General features: G+C 41.7%; 1 pseudogene; it reads left to right on the top strand.

Moving 5' to 3' along the window:
* Window positions 1-11,201, top strand: part of LOC133551459 (N-acetylglucosamine-1-phosphotransferase subunits alpha/beta-like) — a 48,359-nt pseudogene extending 37,158 nt beyond the window's left edge.
* Window positions 11,202-14,627: the final 3,426 nt, after the last annotated feature.

Here is a 14,627-nt window from a genome sequence, read left to right as displayed (position 1 = left end):
TGAATGTCTTCGCTGCAAAACTTCTATGTGATACGCTGCGCATTAATAACTCATTGGCGGCGTAAATGATGTGCACTGATTTGCCCTGCAGTTAGACTTCTTTGTCTTTGTACTTGTAGCAAGCACACTCACTACTCATTCTTTCCGCTAACCTCTCTCCTGCTTTTCACGCTCCCATGTCAGGCCAGTGTTTACAAAGGGCAAAATATATGTCCCAGGCTATGCCTGTAACATCCATCCATCCATCCATTTTCTACCACTTACTGAGCTCGCGGGGGGCGCTGGTGCCTATCTCAGCTACAATTGGGCGGAAGGCGGCGTACACCCTGGACAAGTCGCCACCTCATCACAGGGCCAACACAGATAGACAGACAACCATACTTGCCAACCTTGAGACCTCTGATTTCGGGAGGTGGGGGGTGGGGTGGAGGGGGGACGTGGTCGGGGTAGGTGCGTGGCTGGGGCGGGGGCGTGGTTAAGAGGGGAGGAGTATTTCATATATATATATATATATATATATATATATATATATATACAGTATATATACTAAAGTATTGTCCGATCATTACCTTATAAAATTCGAGGTTCAGACGCATGTTCGTCAAACTAATAATAATAATAACTGCTATAGCAGCCGCAACATTAATACAGCCACGACAACTCTTGCTGACCTACTGCCCTCGGTAATGGCACCATTCCCAAAGTATGTGGGCTCTATTGATAACCTCACTAACAACTTTAACGACACCCTGCGCGAAACCATTGATAACATAGCACCGCTAAAGTTAAAAAAGGCTCCAAAAAAGCGCACCCCGTGGCTTACAGAAGAAACTAGAGCTCAGAAATTATTATGTAGAAAGCTGGAACGCAAATGGCGCACGACTAAACTTGAGGTGCACCATCAAGCATGGAGTGATGGTTTAATAACTTATAAACGCATGCTTAACTTAGCTAAAGCTAAATATTACTCAAATCTCATCCACCGTAATAAAACGATCCTAAATTTTTGTTTAGTACGGTAGCATCGCTAACCCAACAAGGGACTCCTTCCAGTAGCTCAACCCACTCAGCTGATGACTTTATGCAATTCTTTAGTAAGAAAATTGAAGTCATTAGAAAGGAGATTAAAGACAATGCGTCCCAGCTACAACGGGGTTCTATTAACACAGATACGATGGTATATACGGCGGATACTGCCCTCCAAAATAGTTTCTCTCGTTTTGAGGAAATAACATTAGAGGAATTGTTACAACGTGTAAATGGAATAAAACAGACAACATGCTTACTTGACCCTCTTCCTGGGAAACTGATCAAGGAGCTCTTTGTATTATTAGGTCCATCAGTGCTAAATATTATAAACTTATCACTTTCCTCGGGCACTGTTCCCCTAGCATTCAAAAAAGCGGTTATTCATCCTCTTCTTAAAAGACCTAACCTCGATCCTGACCTCATGGTAAACTACCGACCGGTGTCTCACCTTCCCTTTATTTCAAAAATCCTTGAAAAAATTGTTGCGGAGCAGTTAAATGAACACTTAGCGTCTAACAATCTATGTGAAACCTTTCAATCCGGTTTCAGGGCAAATCACTCCATGGAGACAGCCCTCGCAAAAATGACTAATGATCCATTGCTAACGATGGATTCTGATGCGTCATCTATGTTGCTGCTCCTCGATCTTAGCGCTGCTTTCGATACCGTCGATCATAATATTTTATTAGAACGTATCAAAACACGAATTGGTATATCAGACTTAGCCCTGTCTTGGTTTAACTCTTATCTTACTGATAGGATGCAGTGTGTCTCCCATAACAATGTGACCTCGGACTACGTTAAGGTAACGTGTGGAGTTCCCCAGGGTTCGGTCCTTGGCCCTGCACTCTTCAGCATCTACATGCTGCCGCTAGGTGACATCATACGCAAATACGGTGTTAGCTTTCACTGTTATGCTGATGACACCCAACTCTACATGCCCCTAAAGCTGACCAACACGCCGGATTGTAGTCAGCTGGAGGCGTGTCTTAATGAAATTAAACAATGGATGTCCGCTAACTTTTTGCAACTCAACGCCAAAAAAATGGAAATGCTGATTATCGGTCCTGCTAGACACCAAACTCTATTTAATAATACAACTCTAACATTTGACAACCAAACAATTAAACAAGGCGACACGGTAAAGAATCTGGGTATTATCTTCGACCCAACTCTCTCCTTTGAGGCACACATTAAAAGCGTTACTAAAACGGCCTTCTTTCATCTACGTAATATCGCTAAAATTCGCTCCATTCTGTCCACTAAAGACGCTGAGATCATTATCCATGCGTTTGTTACGTCTCGCCTCGACTACTGTAACGTATTATTTTCGGGTCTCCCCATGTCTAGCATTAAAAGATTACAGTTGGTACAAAATGGGGCTGCTAGTCTTTTGACAAGAACAAGAAAGTTTGATCACATTACGCCTGTACTGGCTCACCTGCACTGGCTTCCTGTGCACTTAAGATGTGACTTTAAGGTTTTACTACTTACGTATAAAATACTACACGGTCTAGCTCCATCCTATCTTGCCGATTGTATTGTACCATATGTCCCGGCAAGAAATCTGCGTTCAAAGGACTCGGGCTTGTTAGTGATTCCCAAAGCCCAAAAAAAGTCTGCGGGCTATAGAGCATTTTCCGTTCTGGCTCCAGTACTCTGGAATGCCCTCCCGGTAACAGTTCGAGATGCCACCTCAGTAGAAGCATTTAAGTCTCACCTTAAAACTCATTTGTATACTCTAGCCTTTAAATAGACTCCCTTTTTAGACCAGTTGATCTGCCGTTTCTTTTCTTTTTCTTCTATGTCCCACTCTCCCTTGTGGAGGGGGTCCGGTCCGATCCGGTGGCCATGTACTGCTTGCCTGTGTATCGGCTGGGGACATCTCTGCGCTGCTGATCCGCCTCCGCTTGGGATGGTTTCCTGCTGGCTCCGCTGTGAACGGGACTCTCGCTGCTGTGTTGGATCCGCTTTGGACTGGACTCTCGCGACTGTGTTGGATCCATTGTGGATTGAACTTTCACAGTATCATGTTAGACCCGCTCGACATCCATTGCTTTCCTCCTCTCTAAGGTTCTCATAGTCATTATTGTCACCGACGTCCCACTGGGTCATTATTGTCACCGATGTCCCACTGGGTGTGAGTTTTCCTTGCCCTTATGTGGGCCTACCGAGGATGTCGTGGTGGTTTGTGCAGCCCTTTGAGACACTAGTGATTTAGGGCTATATAAGTAAACATTGATTGATTGATTGATATATATAAAAAAAATACATGACTTTCAGGGAATTTTAGCTATATATTTTTATATATTTATTATATATGTATATATATATATATATATACTGTATATACTGTATATATATATAGATAAGAGAAATACTTGAATTTCAGTGTTCATTTATTTAAACATATACACACACATAACACTCATCTACTCATTGTTGAGTTAAGGGTTGCATTGTCCATCCTTGTTCTATTCTCTGTCACTATTTTTCTAACCATGCTGAACACCCTCTCTGATGATGCATTGCTGTGTGGCACGCACAAAAGTGCTTTCATCAAATGCACTCAAGTCTGGAATCTTCCATCTCTCCCTAGCATGGCCAAAAACGTACAGTAGATGGCAGTATTGTCCTGTTTATGAGTGTCACATTATTGCTGTTTACGGCAGACGAACTGCTTTACCGTAGACAAAAATGTGACTGCTGTTGTTGTGTGTTGTTACCGCGCTGAGAACACGTTAATGAAACTGCCTAACAATAAATCCACATAAGAAACCAAGAACTCACCCTCGATCATTCAACAGTTATAACGTCATTGGGCAGGCATGCTGTTTATACCATGGGAAAGCGGACGTGAAAACAGGCTGCTGACACGTCACTCAGGTCCGCATGGAGGTGGAGGGGGCGTGGCCTCCAGCTCCGCCTGAATTTCGGGAGATTTTCGGGAGAAAATTTGTCCCGGGAGGTTTTCGGGATAGGCACTGAGGGTTGGCAATTATGCAGACAACATTCACACTCACATTCACACACTATGGCCAATTTAGTGTCGCCAATCAACCTGTCCCCAGGTGCATGTCTTTGACCTGTTCCTTTCATTTTGGACCGCCAGCAACAGCATGACCTCATCCATCAGGACAACGGGGTCAACATATTGTCTTAAAAGCTATGACCAAGAACAGTGGCAAAATCCTTGCGCAAAAAAAAAACACATTCTGTGTGCGCATGGCGTCTCTATTTTGTGCATGCAAACTATTTTGACGCTCACACGGGCTATGTTTGCACTGCCATTGTGTCCTTGGGCAAGACACTTTACCCACCTCCTCCCAGTGCCACCCACACTGGTTGAAATGTACAAACCCCGTTTCCATATGAGTTGGAAAATTGTGTTAGATATAAATATAAACGGAATAAAATGATATGCGAATCCTTTTAAACCCATATTCAATTGAATGCACTACAACGACAAGGTATTGGATGTTCAAACTCATAAACTTGTTTTTTTTTTGCAAGTATTAATAAACTTAGAATTTCATGGCTGCAACACGTGCCAAAGTAGTTGGGAAAGGGCATGTTCACCACTGTGTTACATCACCTTTTCTTTTAACAACACTTAATAAACGTTTGGGAACTGAGGAAACTAAATGTTGAAGCTTTGAAAGTAAAAAATTTTCCCAATCTTGTTTTATGTAAAGCTTCAGTCACTCAGCAGTCCGGGGTCTCCGCTGTCATATATACCCTTAATAATGCGCCACACATTTTCGATGGGAGACACGTCTGGACTGCAGGCAGGCTAGGAATGTACCCGCACTCTGTTTTTACGAAGCCACGCTGTTGTAACACGTGCTGATTGTGGCTTGGCATTGTCTTGCTGAAATAAGCAGGGGCGTCCATGAAAAAGACGGCGCTTATATGGCAGCATATGTTGTTCCAAAACCTGTATGAACCTTTCAGCATTAATGGTTCCTTCAGATGTATAAGTTACCCATGCCTTGGGCACTAATGCACCCCCCATACCATCACAGATGCTGGCTTTTGAACTTTGCGTCGATAACAGTCTGTATGGTTTGCTTCCCCTTTGGTCCGGATGACATGATGTCAAATATTTCCAAAAACAATTTGAAATTTGGAGTCGTCAGACCACAGAACACTTTTCCACTTTGCATCAGTCCATCTTAGATGATTTTGGGCCCAGAGAAGCTGGCGGCATTTCTGGATGTTGTTGATAAATGGCTTTCGCTTTGCATAGTAGAGCTTTAAAAATTTGCACTTACAGATGTAGCGACGAACTGTATTTAGTGACAGTGGTTTTCTGAAGTGTTCCTGAGCCCATGTGGTGATATCCTTTAGAGATTGATGTTGTTTTTTTACAGTGCCGTCTGAGGGATCGAAGATCACGGTCATTCAATGTTGGTTTCCGGCCATGCCGCTTACGTGGAGTGATTTCTCCAGATTCTATGAACCTTTTGATGATATTATGGACCGTAGATGTTGAAATCCCAAAATTTCTTGCAATTGCACTTTGAGAAATGTTGTTCTTAAACTACTTGACTATTTGCTCACGCAGTTGTGGACAAAGGGATGTACCTCGCCCCATCCATTCTTGTGAAAGACTGAGCATTTTTTGGGAAGCTCTTTTTACACCCAATCATGGCACCCAACTGCTCCCAAATAGCCTGCACACCTGTGGGATTCTCCAAATAAGTGTTTGATGAGCATTCCTCAACTTTTTCAGTATTTATTACCACCTTTACCAACTTCTTTGTCAAATGTTTCTGGCATCAAATTCTAATTGATTATTTGCAAAAAAAAAACAAAAAAAATGTTTATCAGTTTGAACATCAAATATGTTGTCTTTGTAGCATATTCAACTGAAAATGGGTTGAAAATGATTTGCAAATCATTGCGTTCCGTTTATATGTACATCGAACACAATTTCCCAACTCATATGGAAACGGGGTTTGTGACTTAGATATTGGGTTTCGGCTTCACGGTGGGAGAGGGGTTAGTGCGTCTGCCTCACAATACGAAGGTCCTGCAGTCCTGGGTTCAAATCCAGGCTCGGGATCTTTCTGTGTGGAGTTTGCATGTTCTCCCCGTGAATGCGTGGGTTCCCTCCGGGTACTCCGGCCTCCTCCCACTTCCAAAGACATGCACCTGGGGATAGGTTAATTGGCAACACTAAATTGGCCCTAGTGTGTGAATGTGAGTGTGAATGTTGTCTGTCTATCTGTGTTGGCCTTGCGATGAGGTGGCGACTTGTTCAGGCTGTACCCCGCCTTCCGCCCGATTGTAGCTGAGATAGGCGCCAGCGCCCCCCGCGACCCCTAAAAAAAAAAGGGAATAAGCGGTAGAAAATGGATGGATGGATATTGGGTTTCACTATGTAAAAGCGCTACGAGTCACTAGAGAAAAGCACTATATAGATATAAAATATAATTCACATTCTCTGTTTCTCTACACTTCCACCCTTTTGGCACTTACTAGCTTCTGTTCCAGATATTGAACACAGCGAGATGACTTGAGAATCTTAGAAAAACGAGTTGTTTGTATTTTATTATGAGCGTATAAGCACACATGCAATTTTCTGATAGGAGCAACCACTAATAGAAATTAATATGTAGCCTATTCAGTTTTACTTTTTTCTGATTGGTCAATTTTGACGCATACTGTTTCCTAGGCAGAGCCAATCTGAGGGAACTTACACTTTTAAACTGTGTCCCTTCTGAAGAAAAGTAGTCTTTTAAAAAAAAAAAAACAGTTACAGTATTCTTTATGAAGTGAAGTGCTTAAAATAAAAAACATAAAGTAACACACACATTTGATCACATTTGGAGGGCATCACACTCGCAGCTCTGACACAATGACCACAATTTATTTACGTTTTATCATATAAAGGAGGTCTATAAAATGTGACACTGCCATTGTATTCAAAATAATAATTTAAAATAAGCTATATCTAATGATATCATCATAAATGGTAACATCATCGTTTAATAGGTTGTAAAACGTGTATATTAGATGACAAAATGCACTTAACTTGGCTTTTTATGTCTGAAGACTTTTTTCAGAAGAGACACAAACATGTTAACTAGATTTGCTCTGACCAGAAGAAAGTCGACGTCTTACGTGACCAAACAGTAAAGAGGGGAATTACAGATGCCATATATCCAATCCCTTACCCTTCGTGCCAAAAAAGTAGAAAGCCGTGCATGCGCTGCAAAAACTGAAATCTAAATTAGATTAAATACCTCAAATCAGGGTGATATTTGCTTATTTTTTGCAAATTCTTCTCACTAAACAGATTTTATGTTAGAGTGTTTTACTTGTTTTTGTCACGAAGTGGTGGTGACGAACCCCAAGATGCAGAGATGACAGGCTTGGTACATGAAAACATGGTTTTAATGTTTAAAAAAAAAAGGCAAGGGAAACACGAACCAGAAACCAAGATACAGTAAGCAGGGACAGAAGTCAGGATCCAGGGAATTGCTCACAGCATACAGCAAACAATAATCCCGCACTGACTGGAGGGCAAGGCAGGTTTAAATAATGCCCCTGATTAGTGCTCGGGCAGCAGGTGAGCTGGCGAACACTAATCAGAGGCAGGTGGAAATAATAAGTAACCATGGTAACTAAAACAAACAAGGGTGCACAAAAAACAGGAACCAAAGGAGTCTTAGACAAAAAATAACAAAAAACATGAGCCAAATCACAGATCATGACAGTTTTAAGGGTTTTGGTCTTAAATGATCTCAGGAAGATATTACAGCTTTTGATGACCTATATTGAGTAAAACATGCTTGAAACTAAAATACTGATGCAAAGCTGTGTCATTAACACTCACAAGTATAAAAATACTTTTTTAAAGTAATAATTTCTTACTTCAATCTTGAAAAAAAAATCATGATGCCGAGCGCATATCAATGTGTCAAGATAATGGCACTAAAATTTGCTTAATATAAGAATATTTTTCAACATATTGAGCAAAAAGGTCTCTTTTTTTCTACTAAGATAAGTGCACTTGGTATTATTGAGAATATGCTTATTTTAAGGTATTTTTGGGTTAGTTAAGGTTAGCTAATTTTACTTGTTTTGGAAGTCTTGACAAATGTTCTTGTTCTATTGGCAGATCATTTGGCTTGGTTCAAATAAAATACCCCTTGTTTTGTATTTTATTTCTTGTTTTTGAACACTGACTTTTTGCTGTGTGTAGGTAGCACACCGTGACCGCAAACAGTGTCTGCACGTGTGCAAATAGGCAACGCACACAAACAGTGTTTTTTTCATCGTGCAAAGATTTTGCCGCTGTTTTGATGCTGTATGTTGACTTCAGGCTCTTCCCTGCTCAGACTTGCCATCTTACGCAGACATAAAAATTGATCCGCCGTATGTAGAAATGCACTGTATATGTGGCAGAGGGAGTGGCGGTGGTGCGGGTGCCGTGTGCTGCTTACTGGCACATTGACAATAATGAAACCAGATTGGCTCCACTTTACAGTGGGCATTACGCTTGTAGACAAAATCCAAGGTAACAGTTTCTAAGTCGGGTTTTTAATTGACAATAATGAAACCGGATTGGCTTCACTTTACAGCGGGCATTACGCTTGTAGACAAAATCCAAGGTGACAGTTTCTAAGTCGGGTTTTTAACTGGCTGATTTCTGATGCTGCCTCACTGTTTTTCTTGCAGATTCCCAAAGGAATTTGAGATTACCTCAAGCCACCATTTGCGTCACACAGATGACATGCAGTTTTCGTTTTCCTATTTTTACTTCCTGATGAGTGTCAAGCAGCAGACAAACATCACTGAGTTTTTTGACATAGTTGACCAAGATCACTCTGGTGTTCTGTCTGACAGCGAGATTGAAGGCCTTGCCAAGAAAATTTATAAGCAGCCACTCAAACCTACGGTTGGTCAGGTTATGGGAACATTTGGAGTACTAAGAATACTTAATGATGATTGTGACAGCCACTTTTTTTCTCCTGTTTCTTCTAGGACGTGACAGGTCTGGGTAATGAGTTGCTTTCCTGCTCTAAAACATTTTCGAATGAAGTCATGCAGATCCACTCAGTGAAATTGAGTCCAGAGGTCTACCATGACCAAAACATGGTTAGCCATGAACATCATCATTCATCTAACCACAAAGAGCGTCATTCTGTGTTTGTTCAAAGTACTGTGGTTTCTATAACAGCAGCCTCAGATCACAAAAGATCTCTTCCTGAACTGCAAGCCTGTCACAGATAGAATTCATAAAGCCATTCCATGGCAGAATAAGTACAAGTGAGAGCTTCACTGACAACAAGTTTGAAAAACAACAACATTTCTATGCTAATAAATTAACTCTCCTGCAGGTATACGATCATGGGGGAGCAGGAGATACATTTTAGGTTAATCAAAAACGACAATGACAGGAACAAAAGACTTTTCAAAGATGTTCTGAACGATGCCAAGTGAGGAGAATCTTCCAAATGTTGAAGAGCTGTTGGTTTAATGACATTTGCACTTTGAAATGTTTCTGTTTTGGCTCCAACAGAAAGTTCATCTGCTTGAATGATGACATTGATCGCAGCAAAAGCAGCGCCAAGACAGTGGAAGCCATGCTGGCACAATTCTACCACGATATACTCCCCCATCCATCCCAGTTTGAACAGCCAAAAAGCAAAACCAACAAGTTCTTGAAGGTCGATAAGATGCAGGAATGGTAGGGATTCAGATAAAGGCTTAATTTCTGTCATGAAATCAACCGTCTTCAAAAACGGCTGGGTTGTCTCACAAAGTCTTGTTCACGTGCTAACACACAAAAATGGATACACACCAGAAACACTTCTGAAGACTAATCAACACCACACATTTCCTAGGGAAACTTACCAGGACACACTGAGGTTCTATAGATGCTGTGCCATTGTGGTACTCGTCATCTTCAGTTTCAAGTTCATCTTCAAAACGGTCAGAATCCATCAAAAAGGATATTCACACATTAGATGACAATCCTCACGCTGCCCCCTTTTTTTGTCCTGCAGATGATCTGGTTGAAACAAAAGGTGCTGCATGGAGACAAAGGGTTCAAGTACAATAAATGGGAGAAACTGTAAAGGTAGACTTCCCAGTCCAGTGGGGAGGGTCCTATCTCAGAAGAATCCAAAGTTGCTTGTTGATTAAATTAATCTCTATGGTACTATAACATTTGCTGAAGACGAAGCACACACCAAAGATGCTACATATGGAAAACATACAAGGCAGAGAGAATACACTTCTCAAAGTCACATGGAGACCATACCATACAGTACATGGTCAAGACCAATACATAACTGCTGACTGAAGTAACATTTTTGATAGACATCAGCTTAATCTGACAACCAGCTGCTCTATTAGAAGTCTTTCCTGCTGTGTCTTGTCTTCTGTCGGCAGAAATGATCAAAGCTCGTATATAAAGTTGTTGGATAAAGTATTATGGTCGTCTGAGCACTGATTGTGTGTCATGTCTAAACATTGCCTACTATCACTTGTGTTTTGCGAATTCCAATGTCTGCAGGTGGTCAAGGACCAAGTGAAGTAACGCTCCAGAAGGAATCTGTCGGACTAATTGTAAATAAGTTATCTCATTTTTATTCAAATATGATTGTTTGCTTATGCATTGTGTTAGACAAACTGAAGAGAAACGAAACTTGGCGTTAGATTGAACTTTGGTTGACCTGCCAACCTCAAAGAGGAGTTTGCAGATGAGACAGAGCAACACAGGAAGTTACTGTATCTTTTTTTTTTGCATGTGTTATGTTCTCAACACAGGTGTTATGTTTCCAACACAGCTGTAAATCCCCCTCCTCCCTTAGTACAGCTGTGTGTGTGTGTGTGTATGTAATGCAGGGCCCCCGAATGAATTAAAAGGCGAGGGGAGTGGGAGAAAGGTTTCAGAGTGAGTTGGAGCCTGTAACTGACAACACTTTCTCCAGGTCACTCTCCTCGTACGAGAAAAGCAATCACTGGTTTGTCTTCAATTCTCTGTTTCTGTGTCTATATAATGTCTCATGTTGTTTGACCCTGATAGAATCACTTCATGATAATGTTGGGCTTTTTCCCGCTCTTTTCAAATGTCTTTGGAAAGTATTCAGGATTAACATTTTATTGTGCCTTGTAAAATTGTATAATTTAAAATAAAAACCTCTATTCTTGAATCATTCATCATTTATTCATATATTCATCACTGGGGACAGCTGAGACTCAATCCACTGAATTGTGTAAACGTGCTCTGGCAAAGTATTTTCCATTTTCCTAATTTCTTTATTTTTATTTGTCACACATGTTTCCGATGAGTGTTCTATCTGTAAATAATAGCATGTACATTTTCTATTAGATTGGGGCTGACTTGAAATAATCCAGGTAACCAGAACTCTGAAGGGGTTTATTACATCAATCTAACACTCCTTACTAGCTTCTGTTCCAGATATATCAAACACAGCTCACTGCAAGATGACTTGGGAATCTTAGAAAAACAAGGTGTTTGTATTTTATCATGAGCAATTTTCTGATAGGAGCAACCATTATCAATCGATAAATCAATCAATCAATGATTATTTATATAGCCCTAAATCATAAGTGCGTCAAAGGGCTGCACAAACCACAATGACATCATTGGTAGGGCCCACATAAGAGCAAGTAAAAACTCACCCCAGTGGGACGTCGACAATGATGACTATGACAAAACCTTGGAGAGGACCGCATATGTGGGAACCTCCCCCCGCCCAGGGGACCGAAAGCAATGGATGTCGTGCGGATCTAACATGATATTGTGAAAGTCCAATCCAGAGTGGATCTAATGTAACCGTGAGAATCAAGTCCAAAGTGGATCCAGTATAGTAGCAAGAGTCCCATCCAAAATGGAGCCAGCAGGAAACCATCCCAAGCAGGGGCGGATCAGCAGCGCAGAGATGTCCCCAACCGATACACAGGCGAGCGGTCCATCCTGGGTCCCGACTCTGGACGAGCGGTCCATCCTGGGTCCCGACTCTGGACAGCCAATTACTTCATCCATGGCCACCGGACCAGACACCCTCCACAGGGGAGAGGGGGACAGAGGAGAAAAAGAAAAGAAGGCTAGAGTATAAAAAAGAGTTTTAAGGTGAGACTTAAATGCTTCTACTGAGGTAGCATCTCGAACTGTTACCGGGAGAGTATTCCAGTGTACTGGAGGCTGAATGGAAAACGCTCTATAGCCCGCAGACATTTTTTTGGGCTCTGGAAATCACTAATAAGCCGGATTCCTTTGAAAACAGATTTCTTGCCGGGACATATGTTACAATACAATTGGCAAGATAGGCTGGAGCTAGACCGTGTAGTATTTATTACGTAAGTAGTAAAACCTTAAAGTCACATCTTAAGTGCACAGGAAGCCAGTGCAGGTGAGCCAGTATAGGCGTAATTTGATCAAAATTTCTTGATCTTGTCAAAAGTCTAGCAGCCGCATTTTGTACCAACTGTAATCGTTTAATGCTAGACATGGGGAGACCCGAATATAATACGTCACAGTAATCGAGACGAGGCGTAACAAACAAATGGACATTGATCTTAGCGTTAGTGGACAAAATGGAGCGAATTTTAGCGATATTACGGAGATAAAAGAAGGCCGTTTCAGTATCGCTCTTAATGTGTGACTCAAACGAGAGAATTGGGTCGAAGATAATACCCAGATTCTTTACTGAGTCGCCTTGTTCATTTGTTTGGTTGTAAAATGTTACAGTTGTATTATTAAATGGAGGTCGGTGTCTAGCAGGACCGATAATCAGCATTTCCGTTTTTTTGGCGTTGAGTTGCAAAAAGTTAGCGGACATCCATTGTTTAATTTCATTAAGACACGCTTCCAGCTTTCTATAATACGGCGTGTTGGTCAGCTTTAGGGGCATGTAGAGTTGGGTGTCATCAGCATAACAGTGAAAGCCAAAACCGTATTTGCGTATGATGTCACCTAGCGGCTGCATGTAGATGCTGAAGAGTGCAGGGCCAAGGACCGAACCCTGGGGAACTAGAGTGATTTGCCCTGAAACCGGATTGAAAGGTTTTGAATAGATTTTTAGATGCTAAGTGTTCATTTAACTCCTCTGCAACAATTTTTTCGAGGATTTTCGAAATAAAGGGAAGGTGAAACACGAGTCGGTAGTTTACCATGAGGTCACGATCGAGGTTAGGTCTTTTAAGGAGAGGATGAATAACCCCTTTTTTGAATGCTAGGGGAACAGTGCCAGAGGAAAGTGATACGTTTATAATATTTAACACTGATGGACCTAATAATACAAAGAGCTCCTTGATAAGTTTCCCAGTTAGTGGATCAAGTAAGCATGTTGTTTGTTTTATTCCATTTACACGTTGTAACAATTCTTCTTATGTTATTTCATCAAAACGAGAGAAGCTATTTTGGAGGGCAGTATCCGCTGTATATACAGTCGTATCTGTGTTAATAGAACCCAGTTGTAGCTGGGACGCATTGTATTTAATCTCCTTTCTAATGAGTTCAATTTTCTTCCATCCATCCATCCATCCATTTTCTACCGCTTATTCCCTTTCGGGGTCGCGGGGGGCGCTGGCGCCTATCTCAGCTACAATCGGGCGGAAGGCAGGGTACACACTGGACAAGTCGCCACCTCATCGCAGGGCCAACACAGATAGACAGACAACATTCACACTCACATTCAAACACTAGGGCCAATTTAGTGTTGCCAATCAACCTATCCCCAGGTGCATGTCTTTGGAAGTGGGAGGAAGCCGGAGTACCCGGAGGGAACCCACGCATTCACGGGGAGAACATGCAAACTCCACACAGAAAGATCCCGAGCCTGGATTTGAACCCAGGACTGCAGGAACTTCGTATTGTGAGGCAGACATAAATTCATCTGCCGAGTGGGTGGAGCTACTGGAAGGAGTCCCTTGTTGGGAAAGCATTGCTACTGTACTAAACAAAAATTTAGGATCGTTTTTATTAAGGCGGATGAGATTTAATTAATATTCAGCTTTAGCTAAGGTAAGCATGCGTTTATAAGTTATTAAACTATCACTCCATGCTTGATGGTGCACCTCAAGTTTAGTCGTGCGCCATTTGCGTTCCAGCTTTCTACATGATAATTTCTGAGCTCTAGTTTCTTCTGTAAACCATGGGGTACGCCTTTTTGGAGCCTTTTTTAACTTCAGTGGTGCTATGCTATCAATGGTTTCGCGCAGGGCGTCGTTAAAGTTGTTAGTGAGGTTATCGATAGAGCCCACATACTTTGGGAATGGTGCCATTACCGAGGGCAGTAGGCCACCGAGGGCAGTAGGCCAGCAAGAGTCGTCGTTGTGGCAGCATTAATGTTGCGGCTGCTATAGCAGTTATTATTATTATTAGCTTGCCAAACATGAGTCTGAACTTTGAATTTTACAAGGTAATGATCGGACATTGCTTTAGTATACGGAGGTATCATAACTTTGGAAACGGTGATACCCCTGACAAGCAATAGGTCTATCGTATTACCGTTGCGATGCGTGGGTTCATTTATTATTTGTGTAAGACCACAGGTATCAATTATAGTCTGGAGCGCCACGCACGGTGGGTCCGACGGGGTATTCATATGGAT

This window comes from Nerophis ophidion, linkage group LG04, assembly GCF_033978795.1.
Source record: "Nerophis ophidion isolate RoL-2023_Sa linkage group LG04, RoL_Noph_v1.0, whole genome shotgun sequence".
Classification (NCBI taxonomy): Eukaryota; Metazoa; Chordata; class Actinopteri; order Syngnathiformes; family Syngnathidae; genus Nerophis; species Nerophis ophidion.
The sequence above is the reverse complement of the archived record's forward strand: the minus strand, read 5'-3'. Positions and strand labels throughout refer to the sequence as shown.